The sequence below is a fragment of the Balaenoptera musculus genome, chromosome 5 (assembly GCF_009873245.2).
Source record: "Balaenoptera musculus isolate JJ_BM4_2016_0621 chromosome 5, mBalMus1.pri.v3, whole genome shotgun sequence".
In the NCBI taxonomy this organism is placed as follows: Eukaryota; Metazoa; Chordata; class Mammalia; order Artiodactyla; family Balaenopteridae; genus Balaenoptera; species Balaenoptera musculus.
The window spans coordinates 74,780,098-74,803,471 of NC_045789.1; the positions used below are offsets into that span (position 1 = coordinate 74,780,098).

Sequence of the window (23,374 nt, forward strand, 5' to 3'; positions counted from 1 at the left end):
CTTTGGCTTAGTGGAAGTGTTGTAGCCTGCTTCTTCTATCCAACACCTAGGGTTTGCCACTGCTTCTATAAAGGACCTAGAGATTTGGCCTTTCAAATCTCTGTAGCTGTGGTTCTCAGAGGGGGCAGTTTTGCTCTCCGGGGAACATTTGGCAGTACTCCCTGGAAACATTTTTGATTGTCATGATTGTGGAAGAAGTACTGCTGGCATCAAGCGGGTGGAGGCCCAGGATGGTGCTAAATATCTTGCAGTGTGTGCACAGGACAACCCTATGGGGAGGCAGTTGGAATTTGGTGGTTACCAGCCAGACTTTTAGGATTCCAGTACTGCTCTGCAATTTCATAGCCATGTGATGTCGGACACCACAGTTACACTTGGACAACAGAATTACACAGTGCCTCAGTTTCCTCATAATGTGGTAGTTACGAGGATTTCGTGAGGTAAGGTATGATAAGGGCTTAGGACAGTACTTGGGGGAGTTCCCTGGTGGTCTAGTGGTTAGGATTTCGGTGCTTTCACTGCTGTGGCCCGGATTCAATCCCTGGTCGGGGTAAGCCGTGCGCCGTGGCCAAAAAAAACAACAAAAAAACCCAGAACAAACAAACAAACAAACAATGCTTGGCATAAAGTAAGACCTTAACAGCTATTATTATATTTAGTTTTAAGCAAAAACTTTAACTTTTGTCTCTGAAGAGCTTGAGTTTGGAGAATCCAGGACAGCTGAGCTTATGGCACCGCCTCTCAGTATGCTTTGGGGTAAGAATTGACCATTGTTTTTGTTTCTCTGGTTCCTTTTTGTCCATGGGTTTTATTTTCCACTGTTACCACCTCTTGATTCTAGGACTTTCCTTTGCCTTTCATCCATTTTTTTTCCCAGGGACCCAAATTTCTGCCTTTAATGAACCTTCCCCCTAGAGGGCTGAGAAATATATTTATGATGTTCCTTAGCTCTGTCTATTTTGGGAATGGTGAGAAAACGGGAAGCAGGTCAAGGGGGATGTTGCATTACTTCCTGATTGTCACAGCTCCCTTCTTTATAAAATTCCATGCAGGATTGAGAGGCAGGTGGTACCGCCTGCTTAGTAACCCTTCCCTCTACGCCCACCAGCTCCACCCCCAAGTTAGGTGCCTGCTATTTCCAAAATACCCTGTAATTGGGTCACAGCATTATCTGCCTGCTGGAAATCATTTCTAAAAATCAAAGTAAAGACTCAGTCTGTCTCTGAGGGATTTGAAATGTCTCTGTCCTCTACCTCTGGGCTTTGCAGAGTTGTTCTGAAAACAAAAGAAAGCAGGCTTATTATCTCGATTAGGTGGCAGTCTCTCTGTGGCCTAGAGCTGTGTCATATTTTCACTTGCAAATGCGCTCAAACCATGGTCTTTTCTGACTTTCAGCAGGAAGGTGAGCTTGTGGACTCTACACAACAGATCAAATTTACTGTGGAATTTTTATAACGTGATTGACTTGTAAAGGTTTTCATTCAGTGTTTTGAATAGTATCAACAGACTAGAGAAAAATTAAGTTCAGTTGATATAGGTTTCTGATTTCCTTCCCCATGACACTGTCCTCTCTCCCCTGAATGACAGCAGTGGCCTCTCAGTGGCCTCTCGGCTTGTCCAGCTCCATTCAATCAGTTTGGCTTTCCAAGTGCTGGGCGCCGTTCCAAACGATGCACATAGAAACTGACCGGGATGGCCACTGCCTCTGAGAGCTAAAGAACTAGCTACGGTAAAATGCGATGTGTGCTTCCCAGATCAGCATCTGCTCTGCATGGGTGTGGGGTGTGTGTCAGGCAAGCTTCCCAGGAGAAGAGCTGCTCCATCTATCCCACCGCACACCTGGCCCCTCTGTCTCTGCAGCTGCGTAAGGCGCCCCTGACTCCCAGCTCCGAAGTGTGCCTCCACTTCCTTCCCACCGCTATTGCCTCTCACCTAGGAGGCTGCAGCTCCTTCTCCAGGGCCTCTCCTTGTTCGCAGCACGGTCTCCGAGGTCATCTCTTGAAATCTGCAGGCCTGGGCACGCCCACCCCACCCGCAGGGGCTCCTCGCGCCCTCAGGAGGAAGCCCAGCTCCTTGGCACCGCATCTGACCCCCTCGTGGCCTGCTTGCTCTGCATCTCGTGCTCTGAGGTCAGGCCTCACTGTTATTTACAACGTGACAGTTTTCTCTGGCCTTTTATCCTATTCCCATCGCCTGCAACCATCCCTACTGCCTGTGGGCTCTTTACCTGCTTGACTTTCGTTCCTCCTTTCAGGAAGTAGCTTAATCTTCACCCACCTCAGTGTGCGGCAGGATGACCTGAGGGCTCATTAAAACACACACCGTGGCTCCACCCCAGGGCTTCTGATCCCATAGGCCTGTGGTGTCTGTAGCCTGATGAAAGCTTGCACTTTAATGATTTCCCAGGAGATGCTGATTGTGCTTGTCTGGGGACTGCACTTGGAACATGGTCACCTAGGACAGGGTGACTGGTTCTTCTCGCTCCCATGGTGAGCTCCTCACACCCACTTAATCCCACCTTTGTTAGCACACAAAATTGTAACCATTTGAGGGACAACACTGTGGCTTCTTCATCTTTGTGTTCCCAGTGTTTTGGAAGTCCTGGGTGCTTGATTAACATGTGTCAAAGAATGAGTATGTGAATGAACAAGAATGTTATCGTTGGAGGCTTTGATAAATATGCCCCAGGACATTTTCAGCAGCTAGTTTCCTGAGAGTTTATCCCCAGATATGATGGTATAGGCTTATAGTATGATGTTAATGGGGTCGGTATGAGTTAACATAAGAGCCGATTAACTTTGTGGTTTTTGTGTCCAGATTCTAGAGGAGGCTAGGGGAGGGGCTACCTTTAAACCCATTATTGTTTCTGGAATGAATCAAAAATACATTTCTTATACGTTTTCTTATAGTGGCTCAGGATGAAAATATGTGTTCACAGGAAATGCAGATGTCATTTAATTTAGCCACAGCATAAGCATGGCCCCTTTATTTGAAATAATAAATCATATTGAACTGAAATTAAGTATAACCAGATGTTTAATCATTTCTCCAAGCCAGAAGGAGGAATAGCCAGAATACATTTCCTTATTCATTCTGCAAATGTTTATTAAGCACTTACTATGTGCCAGTGGGCTCGAGGGGCATGGCAATGATTAAAACACTCTCTGCCGTCTCTGTGGGAGGGTCTATGAAGAAATAGAGATGGGTGATGTGATGCAAAGTGCCTAGTGGGCTCCTTTAGATCAAGTGGTCCTAGTACATGACTATTAAGCTGTGTCCCTAGTGGCAGTAAGTGATGGCCATGTCAGGATCATGGAGAGGAGCAGTTTTAGGCCAGGAGAATGGTACAGAGGGCCTCACTTTAAAACATCTCTTGGTGGCAAGGAGGATAAGTTAGGAGTTTTGGGTTAACAGATACACACTACTATATATAAAACAGATAAACAACAGGAACCTACTGTATAGCAGAGGGAACTATATTCAGTATCTTGTAATAACCTATAATGGAGAAGAATCTGCAAAAGAATATATATATATATATATATATATATATATATATATATATATATATACACACACACACACACACATATATATAACTGAATCACTTTGCTGTATACCTGAAACTAGCACAGCATTGTGAATCAACTATACTTTAATAAAAAAAAAGATACTCAAGGAATACGCACCCCCCCCCACAAACAAAAAAAGCACCTTAAGGAGCCCTAATGATCCTATAGTCCTGAAAACTGGATTGATATCACATTATTATTGTGCCTGGTCATCTGTCATCCAGGCTTCGGCTCTAGGCTTGCTTCCAGGGCCTCTAAAGCAGTGTTTCTCAAAGTGATTGGAGACCTGAGTGATTGGAAATATACTGTGAATAAAGGTTTCTGCCATTAAGTTCAGAAAATTGTATATACCTACTCTCCATCAGCATATTTAAGAAGTCCTGCTGAAAAGAAGTTTGTTAACTTCCTTTAACCCAGCACTTGCCTGTGGGTGCATCGTGCACAGTCTCTTCTGAACTGGTGTTTCTTGGCGCACACCTGGGACAGCCAGCTCTAAAAGTTCTGCTTTGCATGCCCCTGAAAGAACGTTTCATGTGAGGCAGACTTCTCTGCTCCCTCTTCTGTTCACCCTTCAGTGTTTTCTCATCATTGCAGAGGACTGCAGGATCTTCAGTGGGGACAGGATTTCTTTTATTGGTTTTCCTCATGCCTGATAAGTTGATCAGTCCCACTGGCTTGGGTCCAAAGATAAATGGCATTTCGAGCCTGAGAGATCTGGCTGGCTAATGGAGAGTGGTTTTTGACTTGAATTGTTCAAATTATGACTTCATTCCATCTTCTTTTGGGTATCTAGACATTGTCTTGGAGGCCAGCTGACTCTAAGTGGAAGGAGGGAGAGAGGAGTGACCAGCTGGAGTTGCTAAGGCTGAGCATTAGGTATGAGAAAAGTAAACTTGGGGTCAGACTTGGTTAAGCCTGTCCTGGGTTTTTGCTGACATTTTGGAATCTTGAGCCCAACTTAAAAAAATACCGGCTTTTAGATTTTTTTTCTGTTGAGATGTGTTTAGTTTTGGTCCTACCTGAGGTCAGAGCTGATGGACTAGGTCTGTCTTTGTGAAGAGTTTTATTCTCTGATCATCTTTACGGTTGTAGTTTGGCCCAGAGGCCAGGAAACGGACTAGGTCGGGAGAGCTCACTGAAAATTTTCATTTGAGGGAGAGCCCTGGATGAGTCTTTTTGAAAGAATATTTGTATACATAGAATAATCCAGAGTAAAAGAGCGTTGGTTCAGTTGCCAGGGATGGGAGGAGGCCCCTATCCTGTGTTGCTGATTTTTTATGCTTGGGGCAACTCCCAGAAAGATGCAGTAGGACTTAACTGAGAAGAGGGTTAAAAGAAGCTGCAGATATAGATGGAATAGCCCCCAAAACCCTCCACCCAGGGAAGGAGCCAGTGTGGAGCACTAGGAGAATTAGGGCTGGGGGTCCCTGGGGGTTCCTTCTAGTTCTGGGAATTTAGACTTTGAATTTGCAATGGTTTGTGCTTTTGGGTCCCCCTTGTCAGGGTACTCTTTTCTTGGCATTGATGCTTTCCCTAAATGGGACAGTACATTTAGTGTGAACAGTAGATTTGTTGCATACCATTACTGTGGTCAGTATCTCCATGTCTTCAACCATCTATTATCCCAAATTTCAGGGGGAAAAAAACCCTGTGTTTGAATTAATCGTATTGCAATGATTTGAGCAGAAAATGTATGAGCAGTGGCGCAACAGAAGTAACACTCACCACCCTTATTCATGAGACTTAGCAATTGGGTCAGTGTCGTTTTCTAAAAATGTCTTTTTTTCCAGGACTTGAGGTTATTTGTACTAACATAGAGGAAGTCTTGCATTCCATCTACTTAACGTATAATGGTCTCCCGATCAAAGCCATCTCCTGCTGACTTGAGTTTTATTTTAGCTTAAATCATTTTCCTTTACTGGTACCAGATCGTGCTGTTATGTGTATATCTTACAAGCTGCAAGTAGAAATAAAAAGCAAAAATAAGATGTGGCATTGTATTGAATTTTGTCTTTTTCCCCCTTTTGTTCTGAGAACATGTGGCTTACAAGAAAAACCAATAAAGACAGACGACTGGGGAGAGTGTTGATTTGTGGCATTATTATCTTTATTTCTTGTAAAGAAAACAGGATTTTCATTAGATGCTATTGTGCTGTTTTCCATTGAGAGAGATAATAGTGGGATGGATGGCCCCATTCAGAGTCTATATACATTTTTGCTTAACATTTAAATGATTTTTGTATGAACATTTGTAAAGGTGTTTCTTTCTTTCTGCAGCACCAACTATTAAACAGTGTGGTGCTATCTTGCCCAAAACAATTTCCTTCCATAGGAGAGCTCGGTGGATACACGTTTTTATGAAATCACATTTGCTTTTCCTTAGTGTTGACCTTGAAAGCTAACTTTTGAAATGCTTGCAGATATATCTTTTTGATAGATGGTTAAGTCAAAGAAGGAGGATACCCAATGTGATGTGATTTTTTTTTTTTTAACATCTTTATTGGAGTATAATTGCTTTACAATGGTGTGTTAGTTTCTGCTGTAGAACAAAGTGAATGAGCTATACATATAACATATATCCCCATATCTCCTCCCTCTTGCGTCTCCCTCCCACCCTCCCTATCCCACCCCTCTAGGTGGTCACAAAGCACCGAGCTGATCTCCCTGTGCTATGCGGCTGCTTCCCACTAGCTATCTATTTTACGTTTGGTAGTGTATGTATGTCAGTGCTACTCTCTCACTTCGTCCCAGCTTACCCTTCCCCCTCCCCGTGTCCTCAAGTCCATTCTCTACATCTGCATGTGGTGTGATTTTAAACATTTTGTTTGCATAAAGCAAAAGTTCGTGGGAGAATGAGTAGAAACAAGTAGAGATTTCACGGTGATGTTGGGGATGACTGCTGGCTTTCCCTCTCTTCTTCCCCAGCCACCTTAGTGTTTCTATATCCTTTTAGCAATGAGTAAAAGGGAAAAACATAATTCTCATGTATTCATTCTTAATTCATCTAAAGGATGTGCATTTCAGGGGTGTTTCTTCAAGGAGACTAACTGGGAACAAAAGAGAACTGGCATCACGCTTAGTGAAATAAGCCAGTCACGAAAGGACAAATATTGTATGAATGTCCTTATATGTGGTGCCTGGAGAAGTCAGATTTATAGAGACAAAGTGGAAGGTGGTTGCCAGGGCCTGGAAGGAAGAGGTTATAATGGGGAGTTATTGTTGAATGGGTTCCGAGTATCAGGTGGGGAAGGTGAAAAAGTTCTGGAGATGGATGGTGGTGATGGTTGCACAACACTGTGAATGTACTTAATTCCACAGAACTGTACACCTAAAAATGGCTAAAATGATAAATTTGGTTATGTACACTTTACCACAATTAAAAAAAAAAGTTTAACCACCCCCCCCCCAAAAAAAAAGAGAGAGAACTGGTCCTGTGTCCTCACCAGCACAGGTACCGTGACCCAAGGACTTCTGACTTATTGTCAATGTGGAACCTGAAGGAGGAGTTAATTTGCACTGGACTGAAGCTGCTGGGGCCTGTTCTGATGTCTGTGCAATCTGCCCCTGGGGCTGAGGCTCTGAGATTGTGAGGGTTCCCAGGACCCCAGGAGCTGGGGAGAGTACAGGTGCCACTCACCTGAACCTGGTCCTCAACTCCTGTGTTTTCAAAAGCTTTCTTTAGTGTAGGACTAACACTGATCCAGACAAGTTTGAAATCGTGAATTGGGTATGCTCTATGTGGGTCATGTTTTTGGCCATGTATATTACTGACTTCTACTTTGAAGATGAAGTGACTTGGTAAAAATTAATCTTCATTGGGATGTCCTCAAAAACTGTGACACCTTTCCCATCTTTTCTGTTGAGCGTGCCCTCATAGCCAAGTGACCAGCTGGCCTCACCCTTGTTTTGCCTTGTCCATTTGTGGTTCTAAAGAGAGCATGGACTTCAGATCTAGACAGAGCTGAGTTTCAGTTTGGGCCCTGCCTTGGGGTAGGTGGGTATAGGTGGGTGCCCTGCCTGAGCCCCAGTTTCTCTCTATAAAATATCTAGAATGATACCTACCTGGGGGGGAGGGTTTACTGTGATAATGTGAAAATGTGTGCTATAAAGTGATCAAGATATTTACTGCCTTGATTTCCTGTTGTTGAAGTGGTTGGTAGGTGGACCAGGCATTTTAGATTAACTCCACATTGGTTACTGTGCTATGGAAGATGGTCCTTGATCAAAAACTTACATATGTTTAGTATTAAAATATTTAAACAGGTAATTCTTTTAAAGAAGGCTGACAGGAAGATATTTGTAATTGGTAGTAGGTTTTTAATGCTGTATATTCAACTACATAGTCTTGGTGTTGACTGTTACCTCCCGCCTCCCCTTTAAGTATCTTCAGAGAATGTGGATGACAGTTCCTCAGTGTCTTTGATGCCTCATATTATAGTTTAATAGGTTTGGAAGACGTACGGGTTGGAATTTGATCCTGGATCGATCTCTATCAGCAGAAGTTACCTACCTTTTCTCACCTGAAGAGGATCCTGTAGAGATGATAAGGGTTAATGTTTGTTGGGCACCTCCTGTGAGACAGCAGCCACTGTGATGCACGTGTTAACGTGGAGATCATTTGGCCCCGTGCACCTGTGAAGTAGCTGCTGTAGTTATCTGCAGATACAGGTGGGGAAGCTGAGGCTCACCCAGTTTGTCCCAGGGCACACAGCTAGAGCAGGTGATAGGATTGGGCTGAGCGTAGATTATGAGGACAGAACTCGGCATGGGGAAGGCACTCGGTAAATGTGAATGCAGGTGCTTGAGTACACACACATACCCTTAAATTGATATTTCCCTGAGATGCAAGAGCTACTAGATTGCAAAATCAGGAAATATGCTGGGAAAGTAGAGAGAGTCTAAGGACCAACCAGCATGAGAAAGCTCGTGTCAGAAACACAAGCTGTGTTTGGTTGTAATTGTAGCTGCTTTGCATTTCTTTCTAATTGCTGTTTTAAACAAAGAAAATGTCTATAGTCTCTGTAGGGTGATATATACTTTCAAAGGATTGTAACTGGGGTTGTGATGTTTTTCTTGAGGAAAAAAATCAGTTATTTCTTTAATCATTGAGCATTCTGTCCTGAGAATGCACTCAGTATAATTAGAGAGGATAAGCTCCGGCCGCCAGGGGTGAGCAACTGGTGGTCTCGAAATGTTCTGTAAATATATTAGTCTGAAAATTGCATTTTAATGCAGTGTACTAGCAAAATTGAATTTTACTTACTAATTTATTCCATGTTAATAGTGGCCTTTTTCTACAGGAAGCCTGTTACTTTATTAAAAAAAATATATAGGTCATTTGTTTCTTCCAAAATAATTGAACGATCCTTTGGAATAACCTATTAGTACTTCCACTTCTATTTGAGTCAGGATAGTGATGGAATACAAGAAAGCAGATAGGTCAAGAATTTGATTTTAGGAAATATCATTTTCCCTATGATGTTTGCTTTGACTAGCTTTGGTGTACTGTGCATCCTGATTTAAATGCTATATTTTGATATTTAAAATGAGTTAAGGCAACTTTGTGGTCCTTTTTGCCATCTAGGTGATGCTAGTATAATAAAATGTATTCATTGAATTAGTTATCAATAATGTCATCTAAGAAAACCATCTCAAAGAATAATTCCTCTATAGTGAGTTGGTTAACAATTATTTATGCCAGAGAATTTCCCCAAATCTGTTTTAAAAAAAAAAAATTATTTATTTATTTGGCTGTGCTGGGTCTTAGTTGTGGCACACGGGATCTTTAGTTGCGGCATGCAGGATCTTTAATTGTGGCATGCGGGCTCTTTTAGTTGTGGCATGTGAGCTCTTAGTTGCGGCATGTAGGATCTAGTTCCCTGACCAGGGATCGAACCTGGGCCCCCTGCATTGGGAGCATGGAGTCTTAACCGCTGCACCACCAACGAAGTCCCTAAAGGGCCAAATTCTGAATTAGCCTGTTTTGGAAATTTCTGGTTGTTTCCTTAGCATACAGAGAAAATCAGGCTTCCAGTGTGTGGTAAAGGTATTTCACATGATTAACAGATAAAGAAAGCACAGTTGATGTAGGGTGAATGCGCAAGTTTGACATTAGACTCTGGAAGTATATGGAAGCTATCAATGGGAGAAATTTGAAACACATCTGTTTACTTGCATAGTTGTGTACTTCATTTACATGTTTCCTTGAGGGCTAATTTTTGTTAATAAAAATTTGAAGGCCGCATGTAATCTTTAACTGTTAGCTGTAGGCCCCAAAGAATCAAAAGAGATGGATACTTCTCTTAAGAGTTTTAAAAGAAAATATCAAATGATTATAGGTCACTATTATAGAATATTGTTTGATGATTGTTCATTGGTCAGAATTCAAAAGTATTGCCTTGATGGAAGAAATAGAGAGAGAAATTAAGAGAGTGGAAGGTAAGCAGATCATAAGTATTTTACTTTGAATTTTTTTGGTATATTAACTGGCTTCCATTCCAGGGAAATACTTGCTTTTTTATGATAAAAAAGTTTCTAATTTACTTAAAATATGTTTACATTTCAATTGTGTTCTGTTTACCTTGTATGTAAAGAAACGCTTGAATCTCAAACATTTAACCCTTGAATCTCAAACATTTAACCACTCCCCTCTGTATTCAAAAGAGTGATTTGAGAACTAACAAATTTTGCACCAATCAAGAGAATTAACTGGCTAGAAAAACGGAGTCATTTCCCTGCATCTCTGGAGTCAGTTCTGTTTAAGGTATTTGTTACCTTTAGAACTGTGTCTCTCCCCTTGTGCACCACCCCCCCCCCGCCCCCCAAATACCTTGAAGTCTTAACCTCTGGTACTTGTGAATGTGACCTTATTTACAAAATGGTCTTTGAAGATGTCAAGTTAAGATGAGGTGAAACTGGAGTAGGGTGGACCCTTAATCCATTGTAACTGGTGTCCTTATCAGAAGCGAAATTTGGACATAGACACAGGCTGAGAGAATGCCACGTGAAGACAGAGATACACAGACACAGAAGAAAGATGACTGTGTGACGACGAAGGCAGAAATTAGAGTTAAACCGGGGCTACCAGAAGCTGGAAGAGGCTAGGAAGGATCCTCTTCTAGATGCTTTGGAGGGCGCGTGGTCCTGCCAACACCTTTATGTCAGAATTCAAGCCTCTAGAACTCTAAGAGAATACATTTCTGTTGGTTAAGCCACACAGTTTGTGTTTGTTCCAGCAGGCCCAGGAAACGACAAGACTTTAGAGTCAGACTGCTTGAGTTTGAATCCTGGCTTCACATTCTAATGTTGTGATCTTGAACCTCAAGTTATAAGGCAAGTTATTGAAACTCGTGGTGCCTCAGTTTCCTCATCTGTAAAGTAGGACTAAAAAGAATACCTTCCTCACATAGTCACTTTGAAGATAAAGTAATCTATGTTTAATACCTTGGCCAGTGCCTGGTGCTATTACATGTGAAAAATTCAGTCATTTAAAAACTATATAGAAATGATTTTTGATCCTTCAACAAATATCTGTTGAGCTTCTTTTTTAATGACAAGCCTCATGCTAGACAGTGAGTGTTCATGGTGAACCCTCATAGACCCTTTAGAAAGAAGATTCCATGTGGTATCTTTATGGGCAAGAACTGGGTTTGACCTTTCCTTGGACCTTGGGAAGTCCAGTACAGGACCTATGAACTGCGCAGTCAGTGAACGTGGAGCCAAACTGCCTGGGGTCAAATTCTGGTTCTTGCTAGCTTTGACCTTGGGCGATAACAGAATCCTTAACATTCTCTGCCTCCACATCTGCAAAATGGTGACAATAATTGTACTTTTGTCCATAGGGTTATGGTAAGGATTAAGTGAGTTAAAATACATGAAGTGCCTAGAATAGTAAGCACTTAATAAATGTTGTTATATTATTAAATAAACCCAGAAAGGTTTCAAACTTGTAAATTAATTCATTTTTTTGATATTTACCAAGTGTGGAGAAATCAGATGTGAATCTGATACACCTCGTTTTCACATAGAATGAATAGTTAAGTCAGGGAAGATTAATTCACTTACATTTTGATGAAATAGTATATGAACAAAGAAAATGGTGGTAGAAAGTAGAAAGAGCATGATTAATTCTCAGGGTTTCAGAGTAGCAGGGAAGGTTTCCCACATATGGGTTTTGGAGGTTGAATAGGAGTTTTCTAGGCAGCAAAGGAAAGAAAGAACATTAGGGGAAATGGGAGTAGTATATCCAAAGGCATGGAGTATTACCACCATGGCATGCACAGGAGATACACCCAGTGGTTACTCATAGTGGTACAAGAGTATAGGTCCTAGAGCCAGGATTCAAATTCTGCCACTTACTGCTGTGTCTCCTTAAGCTAATTTCTTGACCTCTCTGTGCCTCTGTATTTTCATCTTTTTTATTCATTCATTCATTCATTCATTCATTTATTTATGGCTGTGTTGGGTCTTCGTTTCTGTGCGAGGGCTTTCTCTAGTTGTGGCAAGTGGGGGCCACTCTTCATCGCGGTGCGCGGGCTTCTCACTATCGCGGCCTCTCTTGTTGCGGAGCACAGGCTCCAGACGCGCAGGCTCAGCAATTGTGGCTCACGGGCCTAGTTGCTCCGCGGCATGTGGGATCTTCCCAGACCAGGGCTCGAACCTGTGTCCCCTGCATTGGCAGGCAGATTCTCAACCACTGCGCCACCAGGGAAGCCCCTGTATTTTCATCTTTTAAATAGGGATAACGGACTTTGGGAGGATTAAATGGGCATATTAATTTGAAGTCCTTAGATCAGTGCTTGCCCAAAATAAGTGTTTTAATTTTTTTTTTTATAGCTACTTTATTTATTTATTTATTATTTTATTTTTTTTGGCTGTGTTGGGTCTTCGGTTCGTGCGAGGGCTTTCTCTAGTTGCGGCAAGCGGGGGCCACTCTTCATCGTGGTGCAGGGACCGCTCTTCATCTCGGTGCGCGGGCCTTTCACCATCGCGGCCCCTCCCATTGCGGGGCACAGGCTCCAGACGCGCAGGCTCAGCAGTTGTGGCTCACGGGCCCAGCCGCTCCGCGGCATGTGGGATCCTCCCAGACCAGGGCCCGAACCCGTGTCCCCTGCATTAACAGGCAGATTCTCAACCACTGCGCCACCAGGGAAGCCCCCCAAAATAAGTGTTTTAAAAAACGTATTGGCTCTAATTAATGTTATTACTCTTCAGTTTGCTAAAAGAAGACAAGGGCTAAGAGGTTTCTCTTAAGATTCTTAATCGAGTTCAGCGATTCCTGTGGGCTTGGATAAATGCTGCACCCTTGGGTGCGTATACTCTCTTGAAACAGCTTTCACCATTTGAACATTTGGGTTAGGAGGTGAAAAAAATACGTTGTTTAAGTAGAGGAAAAAGTGATTAAAGTAGGCCAGACATTGGCACAGAGCTTTGTGCAGATTGCTGATTAGGCAAAATAAAAAAAATAAACCAGCATATTGAGCCAACATGGTTTTGTTTTTAGATCTGGTGAACCACCTGTATCTTTAAGTGATCAATTTAAAGATGGTTTGGTTTATTGTTAATTGTCTCCAAATTACCCGGTGACATCAGTCTATGTTCTAAACCAGGGTAAGTTTAGAAAAACCATCCCTGGAACGCAGCCCATTGGTGGTGCTGCTAAGTTGGCAGGTGTTCAGAGGTGAAAGGAGGCGTGTGGCCTCGGGATTTCTTTGGCTACACTTCTCAGAGCTGTGATGGCAAATGCATGAATGATTTCAGCTGTGGTCCAATCTACTTTTATTTTTAGTTTTTAAAGGGGGGTGTCATTTCCAGTTGTGGTTTTCTTTGATCATGAGAGTCAAATGTACTCATTATGACAAGACTTAGGCAGAAAGAAAATAAAAAGTAAACCATCACCAGAAATGTCAACATTTGGAGATAATAATTGTTAACACTTGGGGTAGAGCCTGCTAAGCCTCTTCCCACTTGCAAACAAATTAGGCCTTTCTCGACTGCAGGGGCAGTAAGGCCAGCAGTGGACACAGGGCAGGCTGGTGAGTGAGATTTTTGGGGAGATGTTTAATTAGAAAATTCAGGACAGAAACAACATAATGATGATCATGGAATTGTTTTACACTAAACTTGTTAAAAATGTTGGTGAAATAAGTGGTTGAAAAAAGGTTCTGTTTACTCACTAAGCATATATTTTTTATAAGTTTATTTATTTAGTTTTATTTATTTTTGGCTGCATTGGGTCTTCGTTGCTGCACGTGGGCTTTTCTCTAGTTGTGGCGAGTGGGGGCTACTCTTCGTTGCGGTGTGCAGGCTTCTCATTGCTGTGGCTTCTCTTGTTGCAGAGCACGGGCTCTAGGTGCATGGGCTTCAGTAGTTGTGGCGCACAGGCTTAGTTGCTCCACGGCATGTGGGATCTTCCCGGACCAGGGCTCGAACCCGTGTCTCCTGCATTGGCAGGCGGATTCTTAACCACTGCGCCACCAGGGAAGCCCATCATTAAGCGTATTTATTGAGTGCCAGTGAGATGCTAATGAACACAGCACAGCAGATAAAAATCTGAGCCTTTGTGGAAGTTGCATCCATTGTCAGGATTATAGACAGTAACTAAATCTAATAAATAATCGATATCATAAGGAGGAAGTACTGTGGAGAAAAATGAACCAGACCCGAGGGGTGGGGCGGTAAGGGGAAGGTGAGAAGGAGGGGATGTGATTTTATTTTATTTTATTTTTTAAATTGAAGTAGAGTTGATTTACAATGCTGTGCCAATCTCTGCTGTACAGCAAAGTGACTCAGTTATACACATATATGTATATATATACACACCTTCTGTTTTTTATATTCTGTGTGATTTTAAATGGGGGGCAGTCAGGGAAGGCTTTACAGAGAAGGTGTTTGAATCAACACTTGAAAGAAGTGAGGGAGGGTGGCCTGTGCTGTGCATACTTGGGGAAGGAGTGTTCCAGGCAGTGGTGTTCGAGGAGCGGGAGGGTATCAGCGTGGCTGCAATGAGGGGACAAGGAGTGGATGGGATCAGAGAGATGAAAAGGTGGGGTGAAGGTGCTGAAACATCCCTCTAGGGCTGGTTGGGCCATTGGAACAGCCTTGACTTTAATGCCAATTAAGATGTGAAGCCATTGGAGGGTTCCCAGCCAGGGGTAACTGTCTGACTTACATTTCACAAGGGTCATCCGGTGGCTGTATGAGAATAGATTTTAGGAGTGCTGGGTGGACTCAGGGAAATCAGTCCAAAGATGGTTGTGGTAATCTGGTTTGAGAGACGATGGAGAGTTGGACAAGGCCAGTAGCAGTGGAAGTGACTGGATTCTTAGTATATTTTCTAATTGGAGCCAGTAGAATTTATTGATGGGTTGAATATGGGGTGTGAGAGAAAGGGAGGAATCAAGGATGATTCCAAGGATTTTAGTGTGAGCAGCTGGAAGTATGAGGCTGCTCTGAACTGAGATGGAGAAGACTATGATTCCGTGGAGTAGGCTTTGGTGAGGGAGTGTCATGGTCTGAATGTGTCCCCCCACCAAATTCCTATGTTGGAAACCTTACCCACTAATGTGATGATACTAGGAGGTGTGGCCTTTAGATAAGGTCATGAGGGTGTACCCCTCATGAATGGGATTAGTGCCTTTATAAGAGTTATGAGAGAGCTTGCTAACCCTCTCTGCTCTCCACCACGTGAAGATATGAGAAATTGGCAGTCTGTATCCTTCCTGGAAGAGGGTTCTCATTAGACACCGGATCTGCTGGTGCCTTGATCTTGGACATCTAGCCTCCAGAACTGTGAGAAATAAATTTCTGTTGTTTTTAAGCCATCACTCTATGGTATTTTGTTATAGCAGCCTGAATGGATAAAGACAGGGTGGATCAGGAGTTCAGCTTTGAATATGGCAACTTGAGGTGTTTAATAGATGTTGATTGGAGATACGGACCCAGCAGTTGGATCTAGGAGTCTGGAGCTTAGGGGAGAGGTCTGAGCTGGAGTTACAGGTTTGGGAGTATAAAGATCATCCAGGGAGGGAGTGAAGCTGGAGAAGACTTGCACTGACAAGTTAGGGTTGGGGAGATGAGAGGAAGCAGAAGCAAAGGAGACTGAGAAGGACTGGGCATTGATGGAGGAGTGTGATGTCTTAGAAGCCAAGTGAAGATGTATTTCAAGGGAGAGGTGTGATCAGCTGGGTCTAATCTAAAAATAAATCACATCTCTGTGTAAAACTGTAGTAATTATTGAAAACTTATGTTTGTTCTTCAGGTTTTATCTTATTTACTTCTCAAGATATACAGAATGAAGTATAAATGCCCCATTCTTTCTTCCTGCTCCCTGTAGGTAGCATTGTTAATAGTTAATAGTCTGGGTAACCTTCCAGATGTGTGTATTTATATATCATATTGATATGTGTGTATCTATATCTATTTGTAAACTTTTGTCTCAACAAGATATTTCAAATATACAAATATCCCAATAAGTAAAGACTAATGTATTAGATCCTGATGTGACCATATTAAAGAAATGTGGCCACTCTTCTGGACGACTTAAAATTTATCTTTACTTCCTTATTATTAGAGTTCATACGCATACGTCCACCTTCTTGCTTGTGTACACACATGTGTGTGTTCTCTCTCTCTCTCTCTCTCTCTCTCCCCCGCCCTCCTCAGGCTCTTCCAACCTGCCCAAGGCTGTGCTATATTTTTCAGACAGCTGCAGTAACAGCAGAAACGGTGGTCCTGTTCCCAGCTGGGTCTTGGGAGAGCTGCAGAATTAATGATGCAGAAAACAGCAGCCTCCACAAGGAACGCGTGAAGCTTGCTGATGAAAGTAGCCTTGGGGAGTCCCAGGTTTCCATTTGGAGAGCTCAGGAATGCCAGTGGGAGGATCATCGTCTAGGAGAAAGTCTGAGGCTTTGGTGTTCTTCAGTCTTTACCTCAAATCCTAGCTCTGGCACGTAACTGTGATGATGGACCAGTCGCATCCCAGTTTTCTTCATCTACGGACTGGAGAGATCAATTCCCACCTTAAAAGGTTGTGAGGTTTGTAGGTGATAATGTGTGTAAGTAAAGTGCCTAAGAGAGGGCCTATCACATAGTAGGTTCCAATTACATTCATTCTTTCCCCCAGGTCTTTCTCGTCTTTTTCTTGTTTTACTGTTAAGGTAATCAGTGGATGAAAAAGGTTTGCAGGTATATTATTTGAGTAAATATATTCTGGTTATCTAGAAAGGAATATTGAGATTAAGGAATTTTAGTACATGAAGTAGTTGAACTGAGACTAGAATTCTACCAATTTTTTGTTTTTGTTTTTTAAATCCAATTTCTTAGCCAGTAAGCTTTTATTTTTTTATTTTTGGCTGTGTTGGGTCTTCGTTGCTGCGCGCGGGCTTTCTCTAGTTGTGGCGAGCGGGGGCTACTCTTCGTTGTGGTGCGCAGGCTTCTCATTACGGTGGCTTCTCTTGTTGCGGAGCACAGGCTCTAGGCGTGCAGGCTTCAGTAGTTGTGGCATGTGAGCTCAGTATTTGTGGCTCATAAGCTCTAGAGCGCAGGCTCAGTAGTTGTGGTGCATGGGCTTAGTTGCTCTGTGACATGTGGGATCTTCCTGGAGCAGGGCTCAAACCCGTGTCCCCTGCATTGGCAGGCGGATTCTTAACCACTGCGCCACCAGGGAAGTCCCTAGCCCCGAAGTTTTAAAAGAATTTTACTGAAGGTGTGTTGAATTGTTCAAAATCCAGTACACATTTATTGCACTGTGCTGGGTCAGTGTACAAGGTGCTTAGGGGACAAAAGTGAGTGCGCCAACCCCAGCCTGTCTCCCTGGGGCTCACAGATAAACGGTGTTAGCATATGGAGACCTGTTCCTTTAACACAGAAGAGGGATCAGTAAATTACATCTGGGGGGTTTTAGAGAAAGTAGGAGAGAGGAGATGACATACTATGTCAGGGCCACAGTTCTACACCTGAAGAATCTGGAACCAGATTCTTCACGTCCAGAGCATTTAGGTAATGACTTCCTCGGGCAAGCTCAATGTTACCTACATCACATACACATGTTCATAAATGTGCATTTACTTGTACTGAGGACTTCGGTCTGTTAAGATGCTTTTGTCGCTTGATTTTTGAAGTGGGCCTGTTTTGTTATCAGGTAGCTGTGGTGAGTGAGTTGTTTCGAGGAGGGGATTTGTTATCACTGTAAAGCTGCAGGGCTAGGAGAATTTAATTTACTCGTGAAATTTAAAAATTAAGGTATAGCTTCTACATAGGGAGGTACACAAATCTTAGGTGTACAGCTGGATGAGTTTTCCCATATGTATGCACCTGTGTAGCCATTAGCCAGATTATGATAGAGAACATTTCCATCCTTCCTGCAGCTTTCCTCTTGTCCCCGTCCATAGGGTATCCCTCCTGTTACCCCTCTGTCACTGTAGCTGAGTTTTCCCTGTTTTGGACTTCACATATTTGGAGTCATACAGTATGTGCTCTTTCATGTTGGTGCTGTAATGCTCAACCTCCCATGTTGTTGTGAGTTGCAGTAGTTCCTTCTTTTCCACTCTGTGTAGTCTTCCATTGTGTGAATGTACTTCCACTTATTCACATTACTGTCGACAGACAGTTGGTTTCCCGATTTTTGGCTATTGAGAATAATGGTGCTATGAATATTCTTGTATATTGCCTTTTGGTGGACACGTACCATGCATTTCTTCTAGGTGTATTCTTAAGCATGGGATTGCTGGTTGTCCAGCCTTAATGGAGTCAAAGTGGTTGTTCAGGTTTACATCCCTGCCAGCTATGTGTGATGCCACCACCTTTTAACCCTTTTAGGACTTGCTGTGTTCCCCACCATCATTAACAGCACTACCGTCCCCACAGGCACCAAAGCTGGAAATCTTCCTGCCTGTTTAAGATCCTTTTCTTTTGCCTTGTCCAGGTAGGTCATCAACAGGAATGACCAGTCTTCTGAAATGTCCCAGGAATCTGTTTTCTCTTTTCAGCCCCCAAATGTCTTCCAAATGGAGTGGAGAGCTGAACTTCAGCAGTGATAATAATGAGGGTCTCATTAGGATTCATTTTTGCATGGTTCGATTGTTGGCATAGCGGTAAGGGATGGCACATTGTATTTTGGAACTTCCTGGATTCTCCTTAATGGCAAACAGGTAGCAGAGAACTGAAGCTTGTGGTTGCAAAGTGAGCATGCACAGGCACCCTGCAAAGTTAGCTGCATACCAGACAAATGAATAATAACTTGCTAATTATTATCCTGCCTTGGAGAAGGTCTGGTAGAGTTACAGCTTCAGGCACTGAGTAAGACCTAGCTTTTTAAGCTGGCAAAACATTGATTACTATTTTTAGTTCAATTTCTACCCTTAAAAAAAAGGTAGCCTACTCCTTGCTACTCCTGGATGGTTTTATGTATTTTAATTAATGTTATCTTATTGCCTTTGTGCTCCGAGGCTGCTTTAGTGAAAGATGTAATTTCAGAAGGCTGATGAAATTAGATGGGTCTCACTGGGAAGACTCTGTTATTCATATTTATGGTTATAAAATATTTCAGGTACGTCTATGTATGACATTCCTAGGCTATAGGCACACAGTGTTCTGAATCCATTTGTCTTAGAGTAGTTCAGACCAGTGGAACAGTAGTAGCTGTAGTTTAGGGGTTGTTGGTTTTGGTGTTAAACATGTCTTTACATTTTTCCCTTAGAATCTCATCATGCATTGATATGTGAAGAAGTGAAAGTAATTCTATAAACCAAGCACACACAACCCTCCCAGCTTTATTACTTTATAGTCAGACCTCACATATTCTTGACTGAATTGGCATGAGATATGGAACCAGGTAGAAATCAGCTTTATTTGGGTCTGAATGAGTAGCCAACTGTGGAGCATGGAAAATATATTTTAAATCATTTGCCAGAGCTGAATGCAGTTAGTCTTGCAATAAAGTGAAAGGCAATTCTCTGAGAAAGAAAAAATAATGTCTTGAGTGAGGCTTGAAATAAGACGCAGTCAATAAAGAGAAAGGCTATAATAAGCTATTTATTGTGATCAAATGCTGAGCAGGGTTTCTCATTAGTGGGAATTAAGAATTAACATATAAGGTGTTACAAAGCTATTGAACAGTGATTATACAGTATCTTTCCTACCTTAAAGGTTAGGGTCCTGAAAACCCTCTTGATGGTACAACTTGAGGTTGCAAAATTTAAAATCCTAGGAGGAAGGGAAGAGTCAGGAGTAGCAAGATAATAAGCGAATCTCAGGAACTTTGTACACAACTTTTTTCGAAGTGTCTCTGAAATCAAATAGCCATGTGTACTTTAGAAACCTCATGCCTAGTTTCATTGTGATAGCGTGTATTCCTTTTGCTTTGTGACTATATTAAGAGGCTTTTGTTTTATCCAGGGGCTAGTCTCCTATCCAAACAGTCAATGCCTTCCCTCCCCGCCCCACCCCTTTCCTTCCTTCCAATATTCCCATTTAGTCATTTCCTGTTTTGTACCAGGTAGTATTTTAGGCTTTGGGACGCGTTGAACCAAAGTCCCTTCCCTCAATAAGATTACGTTCAGGTTGTGGAAGGTAGACAAGTGTCTCAGGGTTGGGTTTTCCTGAAGCAGACGCTGAGATGGAGTTTGGGGAACAAGATGTTTATTTGGGATCAACACGGTGAACAGAAGGGGGTGGAAGCAGCATTGGGCTGAGGAAGAAGTTGAACTGTGGTGCAGATTTGACATGACAGAGCCCCCAGCAGCCTGTGGAGACCTCTGGAGTGAGGTGGATTCCCTGACAGAGGTTCCGGCACTGAGCGATGACCTCACTCCTTTCAGGTGTGTTACCAGGTGCGGCTGCCCCAGGAGGGGTGTGGCCTCCGGCAGGAAGCTCTCTGCCCTAAGGCTGACCAGCTGACCCCGAGGAGCTGGGCCTTGGAGCCCGTCTGCCTGCAGCTGCTCTGCGGGTCTCAGCAGTGAATCTTCCAGTCTATTACAGTAAGTGTTTAAAGTATCTGGAGGTGACAGCACAGTGATGGAGAAAGATAAAGCTTGGGAGGGGAGTGGAGAGTGTTGGAGGGAGAAGGCCTTATGGAGGTATTTAAACAGAGATCTAAAGGAACTGAGGGCGCTGGGGCAGAGCAGGCCGGGCTATGGGAAGAGCCAGAGCAAGGGCCCTGAGGAGGAGTTTGTCTGGCCTGTTGGGGGAACGTCAAGGGGCCCAGTGTGTGAGTTGGGGTACAGTCATGTGGGGCCTTTGGGCCGTGGCACGGAGTTCACCTTTTATTCTGTGTGAGGTGGTGTATTAATTTGCTAGGCCTGCTGTAATAGAGTACTACAGACTGCAGGGCAAAACAACAGAAATGTATTGTTTCACAGTTCTGGATGTTCTAAGTCCACGGTCAAGGTATTGTAGGGTTGGTTCCTTCTGATAGCTGTGAGAGAGACTCTGTTCCATCTCTCTCTCCTAGCTTTTGATCATTTGCTGGCAGTAGTTGGTGTTCATCGGCTTGCAGGTCTTGGCCTTCATCTTCACATGGTGTTCTCCCTATGTGTGTGTCTTTGCGTCCAAATTTCCTCTCCTTATGAGGACACCAGTCATATTGGACTAGGGCCCACCCTAAGGACCTCGACTGATTAATCTGTGATGACCCTCTTTCCAAATAAGGTCACATTCCGAGGTATCGGGGGTTAAGACTTCAACATATGAATTTGTGGGGGAAACACTTCAACCCACAGCAGGTAGGAAGCCCCTAGAGGGTTTTGAACAGGTTAGTAATACAGTAATCGGATTTATGTTTCACAGAGGATCACTCAGCTTTGCGGAGATGAGAATGAAGGGAGGAAGCAGAGGCATTGCTATAACTGAGGCAGGAGATGATGTTCGCTGTGCCAGGTGCTAGAGGTGGTAGTGAGTGACCAGGTTCTAGATATAAGGTAGAGCTGTTATCCCGTTAGATTAGATTAGATGTGGAGAGAAGAGGGGAGAGAAAGAGAGGAAACACACGCAGAGGCAAGGATGGCTCCTGAACAACTGGAAGAATGGAGTTGCCATGTCCTGAGATGGGCAAGGTTTTGGGAGGAGCCAGTTAGGTGGTAATAGTAGGAATTGGATTTAGGACTTAAGTTTGTGATGCCTGTTAGACACTCATGTAGAGAAGCTGAGCAGGCAATTGGATACATGAGAGATTCTGGAATCCAGAGTTCAAAGATGAGAAGGGACCAGCAAAGAAGACCCTAGAAAGAGGAGTCAGTGAGGTAGAAAGTGAACCCAAAGAAAGGGGGGGCAGGGTTTCAGAAGGCATGTAATGAATATGTTTCAAGACAGAGTCATCATCCAGTAGAATAAGGATTCAGATTGACCACTGGCTTCGGCAACATGGAGGCCACTGGTGACTTGGACAAGAGCAGTTTTGATAGAACGACAGGGATGAAAGCCTGATTGGGGTGAACTCAGTGGGAAGAGAGAAAGTAGAGGCTGTAAATATAGGCAGCCCTTAATTTTACGACTAGCTTGCTGAGGCTGGGGGCCCACGTTCACCCCAGAGGTACAGAGTAACCAGGATGCTAGAAAGGGGAAAACCTTTGGGAAACCTTTATGTAACTGTCTTAGAATGGAGGTCAGGTACTTCTCAGGCTCCCTCCCCTTTTCTTTTACAGGGTTATTTAACCTTAACTCTGCTCGGTAATAACAACCTCATGCCAAAGTATGTTACGTTAGCCCCTCTCAGACAAGTTTTAGCTCCTTTCCTCCTAACAGGATAATACAGTAATACTGAGTTCTTGAGGGGTGAGTAAGGCAGTGTTAGGGTTATATAGGATTAGTCATGAATTTATAAGAGAAGAAAAATTTGACCTGAAAGGAAATTTATCTGGGATTCACTTGCTTGAATAAGGAAAATGAAGAAATTGTACATAATTAGCCCTCAGGATAATTTACATCCAAAAACAATTTTAGTAGCGTCTCAATTTCATCCTTCGCATATCTTAAAATCAAGAATTTTGAGTAAGGTGTAATTGGCAGACTTGAATATCATCTCCTCTCACCTTCCAGTCTACCAAGGTAAGGAAGCAGAAGACGCCAAAGGGCAACTGCAGTAGTTAAACAGAAGGGCCTTGGGTTGTATCCGCACCTCCTCAGTGACTCAGTGAAGCCATTAGGAAAAGCTCTGTGCACCTGCTGGGAACTGAATGTAGGTGAAGGTGTGAACTTAAACTTTCAGGGAGACCTGTACAATTTCAGAATCAAAGGAGATATTAAATGCTTTGTTTCTACAAGGCCATATTAGGTCTGAATCTTTTAAACATAAATGATAGAATTAAATTTGATCATTAATGTTCTCCCTTCTTTGAAGGGCACACCTATTCTATTAACTCACAGGATTCGCAACTGTGATTATTTTGTGAGATGAAAGGGATTTTTTTCTTTCAGGGGTTTATTCCCTTCTACTGAGTTCACAGAAGAAAATAAAAGGTGGGGGGGGGGGGAGTGGAATTAAACTGCACAAGGAGAAGAGCTTTAGATTTAATAAAAGGGAAGCTTTTCCTAATGAGGCTCTTTGAGGCTGGTCGTGGCTTCTCTGTGGGATGTATAAATCACTGCCTCGTAGATGGTCAAGGTGTGGAAAGGCAGAGCAATCGGGAGACTTAAATGGGGGTGGGGAAGCCCCTTGGTCCATTGGAAGATATAAGAAAACACCTGGGCAAGTTTCACTCTACTTTTAAAGACCCTCATGCAAGCAAACCAGCACAACCCCACCATTCTGCAGGTTTACTTAGGCTTGTTCAAGACCCGTGGGACCACGGTGTTTGAAAGCAGTTGTG

General features: G+C 43.0%; 1 protein-coding gene across 17 annotated transcripts in view; it reads left to right on the top strand.

The window, feature by feature from the left end:
- The window catches only part of APBB2 (amyloid beta precursor protein binding family B member 2), a 363,766-nt gene that overhangs the window by 7,339 nt on the left and 333,053 nt on the right, over window positions 1-23,374 (top strand). For 9 of the 17 annotated variants that reach the window (XM_036852193.1, XM_036852194.1, XM_036852189.1 and 6 more), the window contains exon 1: window positions 20,197-20,548. The exons of 7 other annotated variants lie outside the window; for them this stretch is intronic. The gene's annotated coding sequence lies outside the window, so the exon portion shown is untranslated. Of the gene's footprint in view, window positions 1-20,196; window positions 20,549-23,374 lie in introns of those variants that run through there. One more of the 17 variants, XM_036852190.1, reaches the window with a different exon arrangement.